Raw genomic sequence first — 24,415 nt, 5'->3', positions numbered from 1 at the left:
ACAGCAGAAAGCTGCACACAACCTGCTGACTACAGCTCCACTGGCAATGCTCATTATGCAGCTGCCTCTCCTTGACAGTTTAACATGGGCAAGGGAACGGGGGACAGGAGGACACAGATTATCTGCACTGGGACATTCGGTCAGAGAGAAAGGCCCCGATTCATCAAAGCACTCAAGCACGTGCTTAGCCTTAGAAGCACAGACACAGTCCCCTTGAAGGGAAAGGCTGGGAGTTTTCAAAGACAGCCCTAGTGCTTGCTATCCAGGAGGGAGTTGGAAGCCCTACAGTCAGGTGCTCATATCGGGAAATCGTTAGGAAAACATCTTTATATAGTGCCTAGCACAATGGGCTCCTGGTCCTTCCCCAGGCTTCTCAGATGGTAATGTAATACAAAAGTGGTTTGCATTTTTCACTAACCGTGCTGTTTAATCACACGCGGGTAAGAAAGTTTCTAAATTTCAAGCCTGCAGCATAATTAAATATATATGATAGCATCTTTCTCTGATGTACCAACCCAGTTAGTCATCTTCACACAGTCCAGGTGGTCTTGTCACGCTTCTACTGACGCCTCTGCCGCAGTAACACAATCCAATGTTACATGCATTTAATACCCACATAATAGGAAGCAACATATTCATATTCAGAAAGTTTAAAAAGTCGAGAGAGACCATTAGCTCATCAGGTCTGATTTTTTGTCTATCGCAGGTCACTGCATTCACTCACTCACCTATCTTGACCCAACTGCATACATTTGGAGGACGTGCTTTAGTCAAAGAAAAATCCAGGCTGGATTATTTCTGCTATGGCTAAATCCACCTCACTGCCAGAGATCTGCGCTTTAGTCCTAATGTGAATTTTTCCAGTTTCAGATTCCAGCCATTGGTTTGTTGCTAGATTAAAGAGCTTTTTAATACCTCGTCTTCTCTCTCTTTCTCTGAAGGTCTCATACACTGTAATCAAGTCACCTCTCAATTTTCTTTGAGAAGCCAGCCAGCCAGAAGCCTTTAATTCTCAGTACGAGGCATTTTCTCCAGCCCTTAAATCATTTGTGCCTCTTTTCTGTACTCTCTCTAATTAGTCAACATAATTTTTAAATATGCAGACACCAGAATGGCCTGCCGTATCCTCGGGCTGGTCTCACCAGTCTGATACAAGGGGTTTCATAAATCAATTCCCCACCTCTACTCACTGCTTTCCTTGTTCACACATCTAAGGCTTGAATTAGCCCTTTTTACCCTTGGGCGCTGGCACTGAATTTTGTCCGTTGTGACCCCTCAAACCCTGCCCACAGAGTCACTGCTCTCCAGGATACAGCCCCATGTCATCCTCATCATGACATGTGAAATGATATACTTCAAATTAGTGGCGAATTTAGATGCGGGAACTGACCTTCATTACTAGACCCGAGGTCTGAAGAACCCCACTCAAAACCCCTCCGATCAGACATTATTAAAACTCACCTGCGGTCAATGTAGATTAGAGAGGAGCACCTGACGCAGTAAGGCCGCTGCCTATGAAAACGGATGCTTTTTGGAACCGGTTAGTCTTTAAGGTCTCAGATACAGACTTGGTTTTAAACGTTATGAATTTAGAACTGAGAACACGTTTAGCACAGATTGAAACATGTGATGCATGTTTTCCTTCTTAGTTTGTTAAGATTTGCTGGTCTACCGTGAACCACTTTGTATATTCAGTACTGGCAGTGGGGAGAGGGACCTGTTTAATTGTTTAATCTTGATTGCTGTATTTATGATGGGTTTGTAGTGATTTTCCTTTGATAAAAATGAACTCTATTTAAAAAAAATGACAACATCAGCTTGGACACCCACGTGGTAAATTCTGTATCACCTGATATCTTTGAATTGATATTGCTTGATAGCTCCCGGCGGGGGGGGGAAGGGTGCAGGCACCTACCCTGGAGATCTTTCAAAGGAGACTGGACGCACACCTGGCTGGAGTTATTTGACCTCACCAGTCTTTCCTGCCCAGAGCAGGGGGGCTGGACCCGATGATCTCCTTCCAGCCCTAAACTTCAGTGAATCTGTGCGCCTCCCTGCCCCGCTTTCTGCCAATACAGATAAGCAACGGATATTGCATCACTGGGAGTTCCCTGCAGCACGGCTCCCAGCAATTATTTGTTCAAATGAGAAAGGTGTCCCCCACACCACATGCATATCCTGCATGGGAAGGGAAAAACTCTCTTTGCAACCCTCTAGATGCAAATCATCATGGGGGTGCTGCTTTGACTTGCGTCCTCTGTAGGAGAAATTTCCCCCAGCAGGTGTTGGTTCAGTCTACTGTGTGCCTTCTCATATCTCACTCAGGCGTGTAGAGATAAGGACTTGGTCCATGTAAGCAAACTTCACAGAATAAGCTGTTGCACTTGCAAAAAATCAAGAGAACCAAAGTTCGCTTCCTCGCAAGCAGTCCAATTATAGAGCAATAGCTGCGTCTCCCGCTGTGACTGAAGATCACCGGGGAGAGCCATGTCTAGGCCAGCTCTGGGCAGGGTTTGATGATATTCTGGGTAGTACAGCAGCTGCTGGTACAGACTGCGGCTATTCCCTGCCATTACTCACAAAGGAGCAGGAGGGAGCACCAGTGGGAAGCTTTAATGAGGAAGCCGAGCACAGATTCAGCTTCAGGAATAGTACAGACAACCCAAGAGCTGACTTAAGGAAAAGCCACTTCACCGCCCAGGCTGAGCAAATCCCTTTCTACAGGAGTGCTGAGAAGTTGGCATGCACAAAACCCAGCTCTCCAAACCGTGGCTAGAGCATGAGGCCACGGCACAGACCTCTGCCATCCTGGTGGCCCTTCCTCCACTCTGCGAGCCCAAGCAATTGTTGCACCAGGTGCAGAACAAGCTGGGAACCAGGTCTAGTTTTGATTTCATACTAGGGCCCTCTGCATTTCCTCACTCGGAGCTAGCTCAGAAACTTGTTCCCACTGCTATATTGGGAGCCGAGTCACTGGATTGCTCCTGCCGAGAGCCCTTGGGTTTCAAAAAGGATCATACTGTATTATAAGACTAGAATCGTGGAAGCCAGGTGTCTGAAAACGAGCTCCTAAATAAGATTTCAGGTACGTATAAAATGAACAGGAGGCTATTTATAAAAGTACCTACCTAACTATACACTGAAGAGACCAGCTTCAGCACTGTCTGAACAAGGGGCCTAGTCTTTAAATAATTAATCCTTTCAGAGCCATGGGACACATCAGCTCCGATACACGGGCGTTTCATAGCAATCTATGTACCTAATAGAGAGGAATCTGTTCTCACGCTGCACTGAGCGACCTTCGTCGTCTTGCCACAAGCATGGTCTTGCAGGAAGGCAAGGCTGGGGATGATGGGCAAGGCCACATAGAAAGACAGACTCACACTGTGCGTGCGAACTGAGTGCCATTTCATCACGATAGCCAGGCTTTCCTTAGCGAGGATACACCACTAACACTGCCTACAAACAGGGACTGAGGCTTATAGCCCACAGCATTTTTAAAGCCACTCAGTCCAGGACAAAGTTGAAACACGGCTAGGTTCAGAAAGGCCCTAGTGGTTTCAAAGTGGGGCACCATCCAAAACGCAGAGGTTTCGGGAGCGTGCACGTTATTGCAGTCAAGCCTCGAGTTGATGCTCGGAGAACGTGAGGGCTGGTCATGAAGGATGCCTGTACACGTGCTCCTTCGCGTTCGATTAGAGCGCTCCAGGCATAATGTGTATTAAGACCCCATGCTTTATCTAACTCTCCTTCAACGAGGGTTCAATAAGGCACCCCGGAGCATTTTAAAATGCATGCGGGCGTAATGCATTGTCCCAGCGTTATAAGAACCAGCTTGCAATGAGTCCCCTGGCCATTTTTTAATGCATGAGGGCATAATATGTGATGCTGCAGCGTTTTAATTAGAGCAGCTGCCCAGGAACCGCTCTAGTTAAAACACTCCCTCCTCCAACCATGTGACTAGGCAGCCAAAATGCCCCCGGGATCTACCACCCCATGAAGAGAACCACGTGAATCCCAAGTTCTTATACTGCATTCTCCTTCCTAATAACCAAGTACCTTTGGGTGGTTCATTCCCAAAGTCAAGCGGATTTTGGTTCCCTGCCTCAATCCAAGGAGAAGTATCCATAAGAGCAGCTCACTAGGCCAGGCCCTCTCTTGCGTGAGGGTGTTGAGGGGGTGCAACAAGACTGGTGGGAAAAGACCCAGAAAGCAACATCTGATGTGCCGAGTTCCCCAAGTGCTGGGGTGGGGGTCCGTGTTGTATTGCTCACCTTCAGTAATGCCAGGACAATGACTCGGGTGGCATTTTTAAGACTCGTGTCAAAAGATGCTGATTTAATCTGAGCAGACCCCTCTAAGTGTGCGTGCGCATGTGACAACTTGCAAACGCAACATGGTGCGTTTTATTTGACGTTCATATGCAGCCAGAAGAAGAGAGGGCAGTCCCGGGACTTCATGTTGAAGCCATTGAAAAATCATGGCTCTGGTCTGCAAAGACAAGTCTTTGGAAAAATGCAGTTGGCCAGCAAGTCCTGGTCTACTTTGGAGAGGTGGGGATATACAAGGAGAGAACCGCTCCCCCTGAAGAACAAGAATTCGAGAGAGGGCCCAAGGACTGTAAATGTCTCGCCTGCTTTATTTTTTTTAACCCTTTTGAGGAACAGATTTGTTGTATGCCTGGACTTATTCAAACACTGCTGTTGTCAGAATAATGGGCCACAAGAACAGGAAGACCAGACCCAACATCCCACTTCCTCCCGTCATCTGCAAGGAGATCTTGGTAGCGAATGCTACTCGGACTCAGACACACGTAGGTGTTATTAGCATGGCCTGATCCTTACTAGATCTAGGAAGTCCCAGACGCTCACTCTCCCCCACCCCCCAAAACCTCAATAACTGTGAGCAAACCTTACTGCTCCCTGAAGCTCCTCAGTTACACCTGTTCATCCTTATCTTTCACATGCCATAATTAGGTTACTTGTTTCTTGGGCTGGTATTCTGATACTTCCATCTGAACAGAGACAGCATCTTTTCCTGTGTTTCTAAACTCTCGCTCAAACCTCATTTTAATTCCCCAAACTACCCCGCTCCAATAAGCTTCTCTCAGAAGTGGTTTGCTCCCTTCAAGACAGCCAACAATGACTGCCGCTAAGAGATACTCCAATTTCCAGCTGTCACTTCAACTTTCTGGACAAGTCCTGATGCAACTTGAATTGGAAGAGACAGAGCAGTGAAAGCTCAGCAGGAGCACTGACATACCAGAAAGCATTTAAACAGAGACAGGCATGTATGTGATTTATTCTAATTATTAAAGGAAAGGTTTGGGTGGGATATTAAGAAATAATTATCAAGTGTAACACTTGCACATGCTGTACACAGACCATTACTAGAAGATCATCCCAAGAGCATCCCTCACTTCCTCGCCATAAATGCTGCATGCGCTAAAATTTCTTTAAGGGACTCCAATAAAAAGCAGGTTCTTTGCTACTTGGAATTCCATCAAAAGGAAAAAAGGGGGGGAAAAATAGGAAAAAAGGAAAAGCTCTGATGCCTGTGACCACAGAAAAGGCATCAGCAGTTTTTCCATCTTTTCTTATTTTTATCATGTCTTTCATGATATTTGGTATATATCAAGTGTATATGGGCCTTGTGGTTCTGTAGAACTACCTGAAATATCACTCAAATGCACATTATTGATGGCTCAAACCTCAGACTGCAAATAAGAAGCACTCAATTTTCTCTCTCTCTTTTTTTTTTTTTTTATTTAAGGGAAGTGTTATGATTTCTCAACCAGTCCCACGGTTTTCAAAACACAATTCGCTGCTCTGGAGCCTTTCAAAACTGACAACCCTGCAAGTCACTTCCAGTCTCTGATTTACCCAAGTTCTTTGACCATTTGTAACCACAAACACAAGGAAGATCCCTCCCAAGATGCTACTGCTGGTTCCTGCATTTCTCCAGTGTTTCCAGCACTGCCACGTATGCGGCGCACATTAAAAGTCACCTCCAAGTGCACGCACTGGCTTTGTCCTAGCTCAGTGTCCCACTCCGCCTCGCTGCAGAGCCGCTTGGTTTATTTATGGGCGAGGACAAAGGTGTGCTGAGAACTTAGCAATGCTAACAAAGGCTGCATGGATAAGCCTCAAACAGGATTAAACCAGGGCCCTGATCCTACAATTAGATTTGTCCAAGCAGATCCTTGCATCTACATGAAGATTTGAGGTCTTTAAATAGGGCATCATACAGGTCTCCAGTAAATGTCTGTAGGATGGGGGCCTGAAGGGTTTGCTTTTCTTCCCCTTCCACCAGCAATCCCCAGTTTGCAGGCAGCTGATTTAAGAACCTGGCTTCTTCCCAACTACCATTTAATAAAAAGATCAACCGATTTTACTCCTTTTTATTCAGAAAATGTGTTCTACCGTGGCAGGTTTTTCAGAGGCAGAGAGAGCTTGCTTCTCTGGCATGAAGCTTTCTGTTATGGTTAAGGCAGCCATATCATAGGCACTATATTTTAAAATAAGCAGAATAATAAGGATTTTCTGCTTAGTCTCCGGCTGGTATTGCCTTTCCCTCCCTGTGCGATGTGCACGAGGCCTGACTTTTCACGGACCCATAACAAGATCTTAATTTGTCTGCTGCCATCATAGCAGAGCCTTGGCCCTAGGTTAGTAGGAGCTGAGGACTGTGTAGCCTTTAGCAAATGGATACAGGGATGTCCTCCTCAATAAGCAAATAGATGCAGGATTGCCCAGCTTAATACCACAAGAAGCTAGTCCACGTCAGTGAGCCCTAGGAACCCCATCTAGTCTTTTAAATGACATTATGCAGTGGGATTTTTGACCATCATGGGGTGCATGGGGTTAGCTTAGCATGCATTAGCACAGCTGCTGCCCAGGCCCCCCCCCCACTACCCTGCATCTTACGATGCATCTTACCCTGCATCCTATGATGATCCACTGGGTCCCTTCCGACTGTATAATCTATGAATCTTCCTACAATTTAGTGGGCTGCTGAGTACAGGAAAGCTTCGAAGTCTGCTCCTGGGCACTCGTGCACCATGAACGACTGTTAACAACGTGGGAGAGACGGCAAACCTGGCACGACGGGGTCTTGGGGCCCAGTGTCCTGCACACCCCATGCAGATGAGCCTTCTCACCTTCACAAAGACCAAGCACTCAGGTTTTGGGCTGTGGTGGAAAGTGGGTGCATCATCACATGGCCATCATCTGGAGTCTTAGGGTTGCCTTGGATGTAGCTGTACCTACCTCGTGCAAGGACGAGAGAGCTGGTAAACCTGCAAGACTGGGCACTACGTAACTCTCCTCCCACGGAAGCTGAACTCGGGCTTCAGGTGAACTGCCTGCATCCTGCCTACCCCACCGCGTCTCAGGCACTGCAGTACGGCTATGGCTGTCCCGCTGCCTTTCGAACTCTGCTCCCTACCGCTAAGAGAAAAAGAGGAGGTAGGATCAGGAAGGTCCCTGTCCCTGGGCAGCAGATATTGGGCTCACAGCGACATACAGGACACTGCTCATCTTTTCCCTCCCCTCCCTTCAGTCTCTAAACAGCACTGCATCCCCTCCCCTCCTTGCCCCCGAACTCCTTCCATTTGGATCTGGGGGTAGGGGGCGGTTTTCAGGTAGTTAGAAAAAGCTTTAGCTATTTTTAGATTTCTTTTTCAAGCCGGCAGTGCATCCACAGGGTGCGACAGCCACGTCACAACATATCATTTCACTGCTCTTGCTCAGACCCCGTGGCAAGCAAATGAGTTTGGGAAGAGATGCAAACTCCGACCTGCTGGGTGACTGCCGGCAGTGCCGAGGCCTGCCTCCGAGTGCTGTTCCACCTTGCTAGGATTGAACATCTTTGATTTTCGTCGAGAACTTTACAAGAAAAATGGCAAGAGAGCTGGCTCTTGCATGCGGAAACTGGGCCGGGGCTACTGCTCAGGTCTCCCCAGAATCAGCTGCAGTATCCATTCTGCTACTTTGAAAGACCTTTCCATTCAACAGAGAATGTGTTCTCCCTCACAAGGATTCATTTAACTGCAGTTATCAATTGGCTCCGTCTAAACTAGCTGCATTTAGTTTTTGTTCTAGTCCTTTCCTTTGGATATATAGCTAAAAAATTATTGCATGGGACATTCCAATAGCAGCCAGTGACCTACTCAAATTCAGCCTGTGCTTTGCTGCATTGACACCTTAACGTAGTCTTAAATCATCTAGATTCTCTCATAGGTCTTCAATCCCATGTTTTTGTATCTGGCTTTTATAATTAAAACATCCCGACACGTTCACAAACATGTCCACAAATAACTGAAGAGTTTTTGGACTTCTAAATTAGCCCATAGGTCTCACACACACACGATCCAATACGAGCGAAGGGGAGAGAGGTTCTCTTCTCTGCGTGCCACAGTAGGTCCAGGCATCCAATAAATGTAAGCGATATCTGAAACTAAACATGATGCACAACGTACAAGACATGCAACATGCCAAAGATATTTGTACTGGAGACACCGTGATTCCTCCATAAATGTCACAACAAAGTGTCACGATAGCCTTCGCACGTACACCCCATTTTCGAGAAGCACCAGACATTACACCAAGGTCGTAGCGATCAGATTAGTGACATCCTCTCATCACCTTAGAGATCCTCTCTTGGCCCATTAGGAAAGGAGATGCTGATCATTACTGCAATAAAACTGGATTAGTCTGTTCTATGCCACTCCTAGACCATCAGTGTATGGCTTTATGTCTGTCAAGGGACAAAAGAAAATGTTTACCCCATTCTTTGACAGCGTGCGCGAGAGTCACTTGTTTTCCAGTTTGCCTGGAAGGAAAATCATATTGCCTTGCATTATGAGAGATGAGTGGGAAGGAGATAAAAATGCATCGTTTTTTCCATCACAACAAAAGAAACTAGTCCTGGGACCACATTTTAGTATGACTTAAACATTAAAACACACACACGTGTGCAGGAACTCTTAGCAAATGCTCACATCTGGATAGCTTGCAACTGGGCTACTTTCCAGTTAAAGGTTGCTGCACAATGTGATGCTTTTTGTTACACATAAGTACTGCACTAGAAAACAGTCCTGGCATGGCAGATGAGCTAAGCCATGCAGCTTCTCTAAGGCCCTAGAAATTATTGGAGATTATGGGATTGGAGATTTTTCTCCCAAAATGAAATACATGTCAGGGAACCAGTACTCTTGGAAAGATCAGCGCCTTTTCCCCAGGTCCCTCAACCTAACCACCTAAAATCAAGAGTTACTCTTCAAAGTCTTGGCCTTGCTGTTTAACCCTGCAGAATTACGCAGTATTAGCAGCTGCATCTGAGATTCACCGATGTCACCTGAAAGATTCCCATTTACTCAACGGGCTTTGCATCAGACCTCATGTCTGCTGTGCTATCTATACTCTGGTTTTGCAAACACAGTAACCAGAGGGCCTTACTCCCAGTTTCAAGAAACAGAGCTGCAAAACAACTGAACCAAACACCCCCAAGCTTACACATCTACAGACCCTCCCTGCAACCAAATGCTGCTATGTTTATCCAACATACACCCACCCACCCTACACACTCAGCTATTTTAATCCCTCTGACTATTAATGGATGCTCTGCTGAAGTTGAATAAGACACTGGCAAAAATCTCATTTAGAGATCAAGATGAGCTTAATTGGTTTTTCACCAGACCTGCACAAAGATGGGCGATTCCACAAATACAGTTGTTAATCTGCCCATTATACTCTTTAAGCTCCTACTGACAAAAGGGAGGGGGAGGGAAGATGCTTGAAGGAATGTAATATTTCAAGTACACATTTTTCTTTGTGCTCTTAAAATGAGTAACCATTACCAGGTCTTGAATTAGAAGCTAGAAAAACTGCAAGAACAGGGGTTTTAAGTAGATTAGCCAGAAAGAGACGGGCTTGGGAGTTTTTGCTTCTGTTTCACCTCCAAGATACAGTACACAGGACTGTCACCCATTTCAGTTTCCTGTAGTGAAATCTCATCAGCTGTTGTTCAAAGATACAGTCAATACTAACATGGGTGGGGAGGTGAAACATGCTTACTTGAGATACTATCAGCTTGCACGTGGTACACTGACGGTTTCGTGGTTCAAACGTGGAACAGAAGTGCGTCCACTTCCCAGCTGTGCTAAAACACTTCCTGCATAACTATGAACCACAACCTAAGAGATGTACTCAGAGCCCACTGGAACCAATGGAAGAACAATCCCCCAGCTAACAAGGAGGGAACCCTTGGGCATAAATGCCTGGCACTGCACTTCCACCTGCCCCTTAACTATAGAAACTGGGGATGTGCAAATCCCTGCCTTGCTGGTGGGCCAAGAGGGTAACTTCAGCATCTGCTAGGTCAGGGGCTGGGCAACCTATGGCCCACAGGCTAGATCCAGTCTGTGAGGGGATTGGATCTGGCCTACCCAAATCCAGGAAAGGGTGCAGTTCAGCCAGGTGCACCCCCTTTTTCCACCCTGCACTGCTAATCCCCTCCACAGCAGCCCCCCCTCGCTCTCTCTACCCCTTCTTGCAGGTACTGCTTACCATTGCCACCGCATTCAGCCCTCCCCATTACTGTTGTGGATGGGAGCTGGCAGCACACGACGGAGCAGCAGCATGCTGCTTGGGAAGCAGTGGCCCATAAGTCACAAGCGGCCAGCATGCCACTCTAGGAGATCCCTGCATTAGGTGATGTGAATCAGAGCCATTGCGAGCAGTGTAAGCGTCCAGATCGATAGAGCGCACAGCCTCCCTGCTGACGAGCAAAAGGCGCTGGAGGTCTAGGGAAGGCGCTCTCAGTTCGGGTAACATCTGCTCCTCAATTTTTTCACCATTCATAAGCGTTCATCCAAGTGTCCCCTCCTTCCCCCCCCCACAATAAACCTGGAGTGCGACCTAGATGGATAACTCCCCCTCACATTCCCCCTGCCCAAATACCCATTGGGCTAGCGTGGCTACAGCACATCGGTTTCTGTAACCAACAGCGCACAAAGGGATGACATGGTCGGCATCATATCCAGCCGCCTTTGACTGCCCAGCCCCAACAAGCAGGCAGATGAACTGGGGCCAATCTTCAGCAGATGTCTGGAGCGAGGTTTGAACTCTTGTTGCCCAACCACAATGAAACATTGCACCACAGCTGCCTGCTCCAAGGGCCGTGCAGTAATTCAGAAGAAGGTTTTTCCAGACCTGCCGATTAGAACTTACACAGCAGCCTAATGACAATGCTGCAAGCCCACAAGCAGCTACAGCGAAGGCACAGAAGTGCCAAAATGGCCCTGTCATATTGACTGCTCCCTCGGGCACCAGCTTCGAAATGGTGAGCTGTTCTATGGGGCTGCAAGTGCACAGGTAGGCCAAAGGGTTGGGTTTTGTTGTTGTTTTTTTAATCAATCCAAATCCAGTTTCAGGTCACTGAAAGACTCTTAACTCCACCAGGGAAGAGCCCATTCACACAAGGCATCTCTACAGTGTTTAATTGATTTTCGATCACAACCCAGGAAGCAAGCGCCGACAAAGCAAGTGCCTGTGGGATTTAAAGGGCTGCTATCAACTTGACAAGCCTCAGGGGCTCCCATTCCCAAGAGGGGACACTAAATTGGGAGTTTCTCTGCGTACGGTCTAACCTTTCGAAGGATAGAGATAGTGACCAGGGCCCCAATCCTCCATGCCTATCCTCGCAGTGAATCCTTCAACCCAAGCGCAGCCTTGCTGGCTCTACATAGCCTAGGTGGGCACACCAATGGTTGCAGAACCAAGGCATAACTCAGAACTGCAGCAGAACTTGCTTTCACTGTATTTCTCACATACGATGCACACGCCAACATGCACCAGCTGGTTTTTGGGGAAAAGGTGTATGCTGGACGATTGAAGGGGCTGCCTGAAGATAAGGGAGGTAAGCTTTGGAGAGGGAATGTCAAGTTGCAAGTGCCACTTTCATGGCTTGTAATAAGTCTGTTCTACGATGTCTCACTAACAGGACCAGGTGCAGTACTCCAGCTGCTCTACAGCATTCAACTGAAAATGTTGGGCAGAAACCCCCCCCACAAAAACCAATCCCCCCCAGCCAAAAAAAATAAATAAACAAAAAATAAAATTAAAAAAAAAAATCAGGCTTTCAGCTTCCCACAAATAAATGTTTTCTGGTTTGCAGTTTATATTGACCAAGAGCTGAATGCTCAAACAGCAAAGATGAACTGGAACGTGCTCCTGCATTGCATCATAGGAACTGCTGTATAGCCCCTTTCTTTTCTATGGAGAAAGTCCCAGGACTCCCAAGCACCAGGAGGGGAGACCACTGGTATGGTTTGTAAGATGTGGCCCAAAAAAGGGGCATGGCCCCAAGAAGGGAACAGGGGCACGAAACAGCTGAGCTACAACCTCTGCGATACCCTGCAGCAGCATTTCCAAATTAAACCATTTCAGGACAACACTGGAAGATCTACATTTGCTGCACATCTGTATTGTACGGTGGGAGGGTGTGGAAGGGATTTTCCAACCAACTCTACTTAACACATTTAACCAGCATGGTAGCAACACAGACACCAACCTCAGCATATCACTGTACTGTATTGTCACAATACAATCACTCTTTCATGCTTCTATGGCTGAGTTTTGCCTCTAACCATAAGCCAGAGAGCAGCATATAGCATTTCAAATGATGAAGCTATTAAAAGTCTATGGAAAATACCCTAAAAGCCATGTACAGTTTTGAGAATATTTCCTCCTTTTCATAGTTTTTTTTTTTTTTTTAAATCACCAGATTTTAGGACACAAGGGATAAAATTTACTGTCATTAAATTCTGAGACTGTATAATTTGATTTTCAGTATATTGATTACCATATGAATTTTAAACATCTGAGCCCAGTTTTGAACCATCTGCAATTCAGAAATATTTAAAATTCATGTGCTAATAAGTTGTACAAAAAAGACTAGTGGCATTTAGGACAAAAATAATTTTGAGAAAGCTATAAATATTCAAGATGGTTTGGAAGTGTGGATCGCAGACTAAGTTAACTACACAGATTGCAGTACTTCATGTTCTAGAAAAAATTATTTCCTCTTTCTTTGTCTCCTGTAATTATATAATTAGCTGAATTTGCGGTGGTTTCATTGCCACAGTCAATTCTCTTGCAATTTGTCAGGGCTTTCATAGAAGAGAAAAAAAATAAATTGGAGATCAAAAGTAGAATAAAAATCTCCCAGAAGAATAGTCCATCTCTCAACAAAAAAAGTCTTTGTATTTCAGGACCAGGAGAAGGTATCAGAACTCAGTTCTAGATTCAAACAAGTGATTGTGCTGGGTTTGGAAACCAAACCCTCGTATCCGTGGGTTTCTAGTATGCAAATCACCAATGTAAAATATGTTAACAGGGTCCGTGTTTGAAATGCCGTCTCCTGTAAACAAGCTTGTTCTGGAGGCGATGCGGATTAGTACAGTTCAAACAGTCCTTAGTGCGATTTACCAGAATACCCAGGAGCAGATTTGCAAGTTCAGCTTTTCTGTTGCAGAACATTCACTTGGCACAGAGTCAGGCAATGCTCAGGGTCCAGCTAGGCTTAACCTTACAGATGCCTACCCAGTTGCATGGGAAGCCTACAAGGAAAGCATAGGGGCAGTCCCCAGCGACTGAAAGGATGCAAGATGTGTTTGAGAGGTGGTTTGGGATGCAACCAATGATCATAGCCTAACCATGCAGTAGAAAGACTCCCCCTCATTTTAGATGGGACTAAACGGTGGGCAAATACTCCTAGCAGTGGCTATACACTGGTTTCTGAGTTCACATCTGTGCAGAGACATTTGCCAACAAAGGATTTCCAGGAAGCCAGGCATGAAGTGACCATTCAAAGCTTTCACATATAGACATTTGCAGCATAGAGGAGAACAAGGTGCTGAGATGCAAGGCGAGGGGGTCCCTGGCAGCCCCTGGCAGGCAGGGCATAGAGCCTGTTTAAACAAACAGATTTACAGGCACTTGCATACGCACATGCACCCTTGAGGGAAGCAGCTGTACGTACCTCAGGTGCATCCAGGAAGCAGCATGCGAGAGCTTAGCCAAGTTTACAGCTCCTTCAAGGGCCGTTTGATTACTGGGAGATGCAGAGAGCCACCAAGATAAGTCTGCTCAGAAAGGGACTACTGGCCCAGGGAACTTTGCCTGTTCCACTGCGGCCCTTAAAAACCAACTGGCATGGAAGAGACACCAGATAACAGCAAGAAGCAAAATGGCAAAGGCACCCCATTTGGTCAAAGCATACGGAGCAGAATGGGTCGATGATTATGTGGTGGTCGATTTAAAGTGCAGGGGTTCAGCCGCAGCAAGGACAAGGGGGAAGCAGGTTCCAATCCATCTCCCTCGTCTTGCAGCTGGCTGGAAGAGCAAGAACAACTGCAGCAGCTTAAAGGACGCTCTAGTTTGTGCCAATTAGTCCCGAGCTTACATTAGCAAGGATCATCCCAGTACCAAATGCCTTGAATCTTTCCATCAGCTGCCCACAATCCCCATTAGGCCTGGAGGGACTGGCTCAGAGTTGGCTAAGCAATTAATATTTCCCATGGCAATTTTCACCTTGACACTCTCACATGCAACTGTTTCCCTAGTTACTCATGCTTCCAAGGAAATAACCCTCATCTTCCCCACTACAGCCAGCTTTGCATCTAAAGGGGCCTTAGCACAGGCCTGGGTCTCATATAACAGCAAGAAGAGCTCTGAAGCTTGCTGAAATCATAGCCTCAAAACTGGAGAGATTCAAGACAGAACTGCCAATGTTGTGAGGTTCGATTCTTGTAGTACAAAGAGAACGTGCCTTCCTAGCTATTGAGTGTCTGCAGTCAAAGCCCAAGTGCTGGATTTGCCCGGCACCAGTACTGACTTGCTAGTCTAAATCACTCCTGGCAAGGAAAAGAAAGAGAAGAGCCACATCTCACGTAGAACTGGCCATGCTGCTTTCAGGAACAGTCAAGTCCAAGCGCTGCCTGAGGGTAAAGGTGACAATTGATGCAGAATGGGTAGCTCTGAATCAGTCCTGCGGGTAAAGCAGCTCCACATGCCCAGCGTTCAACCACTTTCTTTCTGCTGAAGTTTATTCACTGCTTTATGTTCTCTCTACTGCAGTCGTGCTGAACCAGGGTGCCTCGGGATCCTTTTAAGGGTGCCACGCAATGAGGTGGGCAAGCACGATTCACAAGATAAACCCAGAGACTTCAAGGAGGAATCCAGTGCATTACAACCATCCTGCCCAGAAGCGCTCTAGTATTTTTCCATCACAAAAAGGAACAGAATGGAAACTAAAAGCTGGCATTTTCTAAGGGTACCTAGAATCCAAAAGGGTTGACAACCACTGATCTTTGGACTCGCTATTCGATTGCTGGGGAGAGGATGATGATGTCACCTCCAAATGAAAGCCGCAGGCCAGAAACAAGCAAACAAACAAGAGAAGGAAATGAACTCTGCGTGGACCCTATTTATAGCTGGAGATGCTGGGAGGCAGCGTTAGAGAGTGAGCGCAATGGCTCAATGCAGGAGCTACAAACTACGAAACATTCAGACTCTCAGAGGAGCTGGCAACACCTGTTGAGTTGAGACGTCCGACTGCATTGAGTAAGCCACAGGGTAACAAGGCTCTCCGTGGCGTGTGCCCTTTGATCATAGTACAGGGCTGGGCACTGCATTCGCAGTGACCCAAGAGCAATTCAGCACAACCTTAAGGAAGGAAAAAGTTTGCATAAGCCTAACATTACAATCCCCAAATCTCCCTACTCTGTCACCACTTCTCCCCAGAGACACCTGAATTCACCGGGCCCATGCCTTTAGTGCCCAGAAGTGTCTTGGGTGCCCACAGCTCTACGTACAACCACACCAGCCTGGTGCCAAAGTTGCACCAATTCTCACAGGGGTCCAGAGACTAGATGTAGCAGGGCCCAAGTCTTCTGCAAAGCCAAACCAGTTGGCACACTCCGAGCATGCAGGACACCAACTGGCCCGAAATGCACAAAATGCATTCTCAGCAGCTTTCTGTTTAAAGCATCAAGGTAGTAAGGAGGCAAGCTTAACTCTAATAACTCTAATAAGAGCCTACCTGCTCAAACCCACTATCCAGGATAGGGCCCTAACCCTTTAAAAATAGGCTAGAAAATACTCAAGAGTGGGGAGGCATCACCCACCCCTTCCTGTGGGCACGGTCCCTTCTATATCAGTAACACAAGATTCACAAAGCCAGGACAGCAAACAAGACGGAGTCCCATTCTGCAGCCCAGTGGTTAAGGGCAGTCGACCAGGAGGGGCAAAAGTCTTTGGTTCTGGTCCCAGCTCTCAGATTTATTGCTGTTCTTTGTCGATTGATTATCTAATGTAAAATGTACAAGCAGTGATGAGCACATCAGCTCCAGCCTAAAGCGGCTCACCCACAGCCCTGCAGGACACCTGTGGAAGGGCCTGGACAGAACCTGCATGTCCCAGCTCCCAAATCTCAAGATGTCCACATGCCGTGGAACACAAGACAGCGTACAGATACTCAAGCTAGCCTGGACCGCATCAGCAGAGCTCCAACTGCCCTGCTTTCAGGACCCAGACAACACATTTCTACATTATGCTGCGATCTACAGCACAACCTTCATCTCCTAAAAATTAAAAAAAAAAAAAAAAATTGTCCAATCCACAGTTTCCTTACTCATGACTGCTTTCCGCTGCTAACTGAGCACGATCACAAAAGAATGACCCGAAGAAGAATGCTTTCCATTCAATAACTTGTCTAACTTTATTCCAACTATGCAGTTGGTCCAATAAAAGGTATCAACCCTCCTCCCCTCTCCCCCACCCCCCCAAAAAAAAAAACACAAAACAAGAATTCTTGCCTCTCATATGATCATAAAGACATTTTTAGGCAGAAATATTTCAATTGGCACAGACACCTTATTTTTCACTGGAATCCACCACATGGTCATCAATGAGTGATACTGGGTTCAGTCCTCTTCCTTTTTTCGAACCTAGAGCTATTTGGTCACTGATTTTGATAGGCACTGGATGCAGCGCAGCACGGTGCATAGACTAAGCCCAAAGCCTTCTGCATAATGCAAGGAAGCATTTGAGCCAACAGACCTGCCTTTAAGGCCATTACACTGTGCAGACATGGACAGCAGGATGCAGTTAAGCATCGTGGCTAGGAGTGCATAGCTAAATACAGCTTATCAGAAGGAATGTGGAAGGCAAGACATGAAGCCACTTGCCTGACAAGGCAAATAAGCCTTAAAATAATTTGCAAGGCCCTGTTTGTGCACTGGAACTTAGTTCTCCCCCAGACTAAAACGCTCTCAGTAGGTTACCTGAAAAACTTAAGCCTTCTTAAGATGCTGAAAAACAAAACAGTTTCAGGAGAGAGAATTGAAAAAATGCTGCAAGATCTCAGTAGCCTACCTTTGAGCAAGACATGGGCAGATGGGCTAAATAGAGTGAGCAAGAAGGCTACTTCATCATGGCAAGGAAATACTGCCTTAAGAGGGCTCTCCTCTATTCAGCCAAGGTAAAACAGGATCCAGGGGCCAGAAATGGAAGGTAGAGGAATGCCAGCTAGAAAACAAGGGGCACGTTTTCTAACTATGGGGTGAACAACTCCTAAAGCAGGATCCCAAAGGACGGAGCAGGTTTTCCATCACTTGAAGTCTTTCAATCCAGAGCACGGGATCCTCTGAGTTATGCACGATAGCACCATCACATGGATTTGACGCAAGGATTACTGACTCAAGTTATTTGGGTCTCTTTGAAGCTGTAGGTTTGTCTAATCAGCCATAACAATCTCTTCTAAGCTTCAAGAGAAACTGGTGTTTTTGAACGGCAGTGTACCCGTGCCTATGGAATTAAAACAGTCGTTAGAAATTCCGATGCATCTGGCTGGGTAGCAATCCCAATTCTGCTTCAAGTGAAAAACAAGGTCTTGATTTACCCAAGTCTCAAAGCTCCTGAATCCCTAGCTCCTCATGGTGCTGAAAAGTCCAAGCGGACAGCGATGCATTTCATGGGCACAGCCAGAAAGCTGGAATGACGAGTCAAGCGAGTTCATCTCTCTTCCTCAGCCCGAAAATGCAGCTTCTGCCATCCAGGGTTTCCATCAAGCCCTTGCTCCAGCCTAAAGCCCAGCACTGCCAACCCCAAATATTCAAAACTCATGGGAGCTACTCATGGGAGTAGCTTAACACATTGGGAATCAAGTTAATTTTTCAGGCTATCCTCTGTAGGGCTAGAAGCTAAAAACAATAAGTTTTGAAATGAAAGCCAAGAATCGCACGTGATTACTGGACTCCAGAACCTGGAAATTTTCCAATCTTCTGTTTCTTGGTTTTGATGCTCAGATCCCGAAAGAAGTGCTCTAACTCCCAACCTAATTGAGGCCTGAGATCTTGCAGAGGCCAGTGGAAATACGGCAAGGGCACATTGAAGGCAGACCTCAAGAAAACAGATGCCGACATCAAGCGCTGCGAGGACCTAGCTGCTGACCAACTCCAATGGTGCCACAACCTTGACCAAGCAGCAGCTCATTTCGAGGTAAAGCATCTTGCTTTGAAGCAGAGAAGAGAGAGCAGAGGAAGGAAAAGGAGAGAAATCCCAGCCTACTCACTCCTGCAGAAAGACTTGCAACTTCTGTGCACAGATCTGTGGCTGAAGGATTGGACTCCTAAGTCACCTCCAGACCCATCAAGAGCTGTGATAGAGATCATCCTTGAACCAAGGGATTGCCAGTGACATAAACCCAAGTGAAATGGTAACACAGAAGTCACTGTCCCCTGGAAGAACCCACAGAGGCTGGACTTCATCAGGCAAAATCTCCAGCTTGTCTTCGCAAAGCACCCTCCTGTCTAGCAAACCACAACCTCATGGAGCAGCAGAAGCAGGCCAGGAAATCAAGCCCGCTGTGCTATCACCTGCCTACTTCGAATCATTGCATTAAATGGACAGGGAAGACACAGACAAGAGGGGGAGGCCAAGACAACTGTTTAAGACAAGCACTACTCTCAAACTTAATTGCTTTACAAACAAAGGTTTACTAGTTAATCCTCCCCTCCCCTTGGAGTCTAGGCAAATACTACTATCTAAATCACGCAGATCCTACTACCTCCAGTTTGCCAGCAAGGTGAAGTCAGCTGCCCAGAGCTCGAGAGGAACTGGGTATTCCCCTCCCATGCCAGACTCAGACCATGCCTTCCTGTAGTGTCTCACTCTGTGCATGTGACGGCACGCACGCTTTGAGCATTTATTTGGATGTGAAAAGCATTACGCTACCGCCACTTGGAAATAAATAGCCATCAAAGCCGCTTCGCGCCAACTCCAGTTTTTTAGCATAAGAAGAATCTGTGTGTTATTGTTAAGTCATACTTTTCCTTTTTTTAAAACATGTAGTTCACTTTTAAACAGAATATTTAATAGCCCTAGTTAAGTCGCATTCGATTACAGCCAGGGAAGTACATCCTGCCGAATGTGGCAGCGAGGGGCGATTCACGGCAGTTGCTGCTTTTTGAAGAAGAGTTGAAATATTTCAATTGGGAAAGCCAAGGCAGAATGCCAAGTGGCCAACAAAATCTTCCTTTGGGAAAAGAGCTAGAAGAAATCTTGTCAAGCCGGCTTCGGAGATTTCTGCAGCTGACAGCTGGGTGCTCGGACTTATCTGCTGGTGAAGTGCCCGCGAATGAAAACCCCGAGTATCTATAGCATCTGAAAGTGCTTGCTACTGAGTCTGAAAGGCAGCCCCCCGGGCCTCTCAAAAGACTGAAAGCGTGTTGATTTATTTTAAAAGCTTCATAGAAACAGAAGGGCCTGATGCTACCCGCGATTCGGGGCCGATCGGAAAAAAGGCTGCACCTTAGAAACAACTTCAGTGTAAGGGCGCTACTAAATTGATGCAATAGGTATGTAGCAAACGGATGCAATAAGCCTGTTAGACATGAGGCACGTGGTAGAAGCCCGCCCAAAGATATGCTTGATGGCCATAAACAACCTGTTGACCTTTGGGACGCCAGCTGATTAACCATTTATTAACTCTCAGGAAGTGGAAATAAGCTAGACAAGACCCACTCACCCCCCACAAATGTCATTTTCCCAACTATTTGAGTTGATCTAATAAAAGATATTGGTTTTACCCCCCCCAACCAAAAAAAAACCCACAACCCCTTCTTTGCCATGTGGAATCTAATAAATTTGGGGGAAGCTCCCAGCTTGGGGGCACAACTGGTGCTAGCAAAGAACCCCGTGCAAGAGCTGCCAATTTTCCAGCCAGCATGAATCGAACTCTGCTCACTGTCCCTTTCCAACCCCCCCAAAAGGGCACTTGGCATTTGCTTTCGACACTCCCCAGCTTCCCCTCTGCTGCCAAGCTCATGCTGGGTTTCAACAGCTCGGAGCTGATGGACAGAGCATGTAAATAGCAGGCGAGGGGAGGAAGCGCTGGCCCTCGACAGGAACCCAGACGGCAGGGGTTATGCTCCTGAGCAGCAGGTAAACAACACTGGCAAGCGGCTGAGGATTGAATCTCTTTGCACCTCCTGTGCGGGTTTCCAGGAGGAGAAATCACTCGGCTGTGAAGTGCATGGAAACAATAACAGTTCAAAAGGCAGGGAGATAAACAGAGCCCAGCTAGACTTGCTGTCCCCGGGCCCTTCTCGTCCTTTGCTAGGAAGATGTTCTGCAATTCCCTGTCCCCTACAACCCTCTCCCTCATCCGTATTGGGGAAAAAAAGGGTTTGGAGCAGGAGCTGACTCAGTTCAAGACCACTATTGCTCAGCCTAAAGCACAGAGGAAGAGCCAGTGCTGGTTTACACCTCACCCATCCTGTTTACTTCACGGGGGCTGGCACAGGGTGTACACCAGAGTCTAAAATTGGGTGTACACCTAGTTCGCTGATGAAATCTAATCTACTTGGGACAGGAACATCAGGAAGAGATTGACTCCTCACCCATGCATAAGCCAAGGAGCAGGCAGGGCTCAGTACCACAAACTGCCAAGTGCCTTCAGCTATCCCGAATGCTTGCAGAAAAGGACAATTTTCTTGCCATTTTCCTGTTGGTCTAATAAAAAGTATCATTTTGGAACCAAGAGTTCTAGTTTTTTTGTATGTCTTCAGCTCCTATTGAATTTGCACCTTGGAAGAGCAAAATGAACTGACAACATGGACTTTCCTTTTGAGATTCATATTCCAGCCCAGGGCAGACAATACTGATATGCAAAACACTGGCCTTCTAGGGCTAGTCACAGATCTCTTATCCTACTGTAACCAATTAGCAAGAGACAGTAACATGGGAGGCAGATGACTGGCTTAAAAGAAACCAGAGGTAGTTTAGTCTGTAGGCTTCAGGAGCAATAGATCCTTCTCAGGTAACAGATTTTGACACGGTGGGACTAATGTAATCCTCATGGAAGTGATGAAGTTAGTGCTTGCAGGGAGACGCATTTGTTTGACCCCCTCAGCTGAAACTCATTGCCAAGAAGAAACCGTACTTGTAAAACTTCCCTTGCGCAAAGCGGAACAAGACTGTTCTGGCTCACAAAGAGCGGTAACCCGCAGCCATCCAAGAACTGTATCAGGCATCATCAAGAACAAGCTCTGCGGGAGAAACTCGCAGAACAGGACAGCTAAGGCCTCTCGGTAGCTCACATTAACTGTTTTGGAGACAAGGGTCTGAGGAAGTAATCAAGAGGTTGCACTTTTCTGAAGTGCACTGGATGTCCAAATTCTGCACTGATTATCTGAAGCACTCAGGGCTTACCATGCTCATCCAGGGTACCAGCCCCAACACCTACAAACCTCCTGTCGGATATCTAGTCCCCAGTGGGGAACCAAGACCTGGAATACCAATGCATCGTCTAGCAATATTAACATCCTCCAGAGACCTCTGTTTTCTAGGAAGAGGAAACGTCTCCAACTTGAGGAGACAAGACATTTCTTCTTTTCCTTTAACTTCTTGCAACAGGAAAAAAAACAAAACAAAACCAAGAGGGGAACTTCAGCTCCTAAGTATCCCAGCAGCATCCCACATCCCCAATCATGTAAGCACAGCCCTGCCTGGCTAACACCAACCCGAACAGCTATTTTAGTTTTAAATGTTCACCTTCAGACTCCAAGGAGGAAACGCCGACCTCACTGCAACTACGTCTTGCCCAGATCAGGCTTTCACCCCAGTATCCGATCTTTCAGAGCTGCTGAGCTCTTGCTTCTTACAGACACTCACACACGCGCCCCTCGCCCCTCCAAAATCAAACAGCAGGTGCCAGCATCGCAGTCATCGCCAAGAAGTTGGATCACCCAAGACTAGCAACGTTTGCCGACGCAAGTAGCCCCGTTCAGACTGCAAATCTGTGGCAGCATCATAGTCTCTAGAGTCCTGGTCCGGAGCCTAAAACCACAGACACACGCCGGTTCTCCCTCCGACACCGGTGCACATTTATCACAACATAATCCGTACGATAATCCCCACCCCTGCTACTGCGGTGCTGAATTAAGACGGTCAAGTCCTCAGAGCAGGGACTTGATCTTCACGGAGGCTCTGCAGGGTGCCGGGCACGCACCTCGCAGCCTGTCCCGAACGCAGGGCAGACCCCAGCAGAGCGAAGTCCCGGACCCCTGGGCCCCGCGGAGGCTGCTCTTGCGTCGTGGCAGCAGGGAAACACGGCGCGGGAGAGCTCGCACGTCTGCTCAGATGCCTTCAGGGGCACCGGCAGATGCAGCGACCTCCTTGCCGCCCCCCAATGGAGAGCGGGCAACGGGCGGGGAAGCAGGTGAACCCCGACAGCTGCCAGCAGGCAATGCCTCCGTCTCCCGTCTTCTCTCCCGCTCCTTTCTGGGCTGGCCGTCCCCTGTCATGCAAGGTGGGGACGCTGCCTGTCCCCCAAGGCTGGAGCCCTGAGCTCCCAATTGGGGGGGGTGGGGAGGGGTCTCCCTGCAGACTGCAGTGGTCGAGCAGGGGCGCAGACCCAGTGCCACCCCGGGGCACGGGCAGGGATGGGGAGCAGGGACCCTGGGGAGGTTAGCCTGGCAGGGGTAGCCATAGCAACCGGCCCCTCCATCCCTTCGCCGCGGTGCAGGGATGCAGCCCCCCGCGCCCACCTGCCCTCACCTCGCCTCGCCCGGCCCGGCCCGAACCCGCTCGCACGGCTTTGTTAGCGGCTCGCGGCTGCAGGAAAGGGAGCCGGGAGGAGGCGCGGGGAGCAAGGGCTCGGGCTGCACCAAAACCCCCGCTCCCCTGGGGTTTGTATTGCGACGCACCGTGCACGCTACCCCGTGCCGTGCCGTGCCGTGCCGTGCCTTACCTGCAGCGCGCGGACATCGCGAGCCGCCCGCCCGCCGCGGCGCCCTGCCCACAATGGGAGCCGGCTCCGCGCGCCCCTGCCCAGCCCGCAGGTGACATCATCCCCGCCCCGCCTGATAGGGTACAATGTGCAACGCAATGCGCAGGCGCAGCTCCTCCGCACCCCCCCCCACACCGGAGCCGGCGGCGCGCGGCCTGCTGGGAGTGGTAGTTCGGAGGCGGCGCCGCTGCCCGCCACCGCCCTGGAGGCGCGGACTACATTTCCCGCCCGCCCCTGAGGCGGGGCAGAGACGGCTGCGACCAGCTGCACCTGGCGGCCCCGGAGGGGTGGGAGAGGGGGTGTAGCGCCAGGGGGCGGGGTACACACACGAGCAATTACACACACACACACGCACACACACACACACACACTTTATACACACATACGACACGGACAACCCTGAGTCTGCAATGATCTCTATATACAGGAAACCATGTCTCAACATACATTCATATATACATATACATACACATATAGACATGTTTATATACCCACACATATATATATACACACACACACACATATATACATATATATATATATATATATATATATATAGACAGGTTTATACACCCACACACACATCTATATCTATACATATATATACACACACAAATATATATACAGTACATACATATATATATATATTTTATATATAAAAGGATCATTGCAGCCTCAGGCTTGTCCTGTCTCCTCTGTGAGGAGATTATTATTATTTTTTTTTAATGTTTCGGTGTTGCAAGCCAGATTGGCCAAGTCAATTCCAAATCCGTGAGCCAGCCCAGAGCCGTAAGCGGCCCTACTACTGGCAAACATCCTCCACCCCCCTGGGGCTTCAGATGTTTCCAAATCCTTTGGCGGGCATCCTACTTGCAGGCCCAAGCCCGGAGGCTCTGGGGTTCGGATGCCCCTGAGTTTTGCTTGCCCTCAGCCGTAAGGCCCCAGGAGGAGTCTCCCCTTTCCATAAAGTGGGCATAAAGCCAAGGTTAACTATGCATTACCTACACGGGTACTATCCCATGCCACCAGAGCAGTCTTTCCTGAGGACGTGCACAAGAGC

At 47.8% G+C, this 24,415-nt stretch overlaps 1 protein-coding gene across 2 annotated transcripts in view; it reads right to left on the bottom strand.

Moving 5' to 3' along the window:
- DAAM1 (dishevelled associated activator of morphogenesis 1) overlaps nucleotides 1–23,414 on the bottom strand; it is a 173,286-nt gene extending 149,872 nt beyond the window's left edge. For both annotated transcript variants that reach the window (XM_019479982.2, XM_014598832.3), the window contains exon 1: nucleotides 23,317–23,414. The gene's annotated coding sequence lies outside the window, so the exon portion shown is untranslated. The remainder of the gene's footprint in view (nucleotides 1–23,316) is intronic.
- Between the last annotated feature and the right edge of the window lie 1,001 nt (nucleotides 23,415–24,415).

The sequence above is a fragment of the Alligator mississippiensis genome, chromosome 2 (assembly GCF_030867095.1).
Source record: "Alligator mississippiensis isolate rAllMis1 chromosome 2, rAllMis1, whole genome shotgun sequence".
Classification (NCBI taxonomy): Eukaryota; Metazoa; Chordata; order Crocodylia; family Alligatoridae; genus Alligator; species Alligator mississippiensis.
This window is presented reverse-complemented; position numbering and strand designations above follow the sequence as displayed.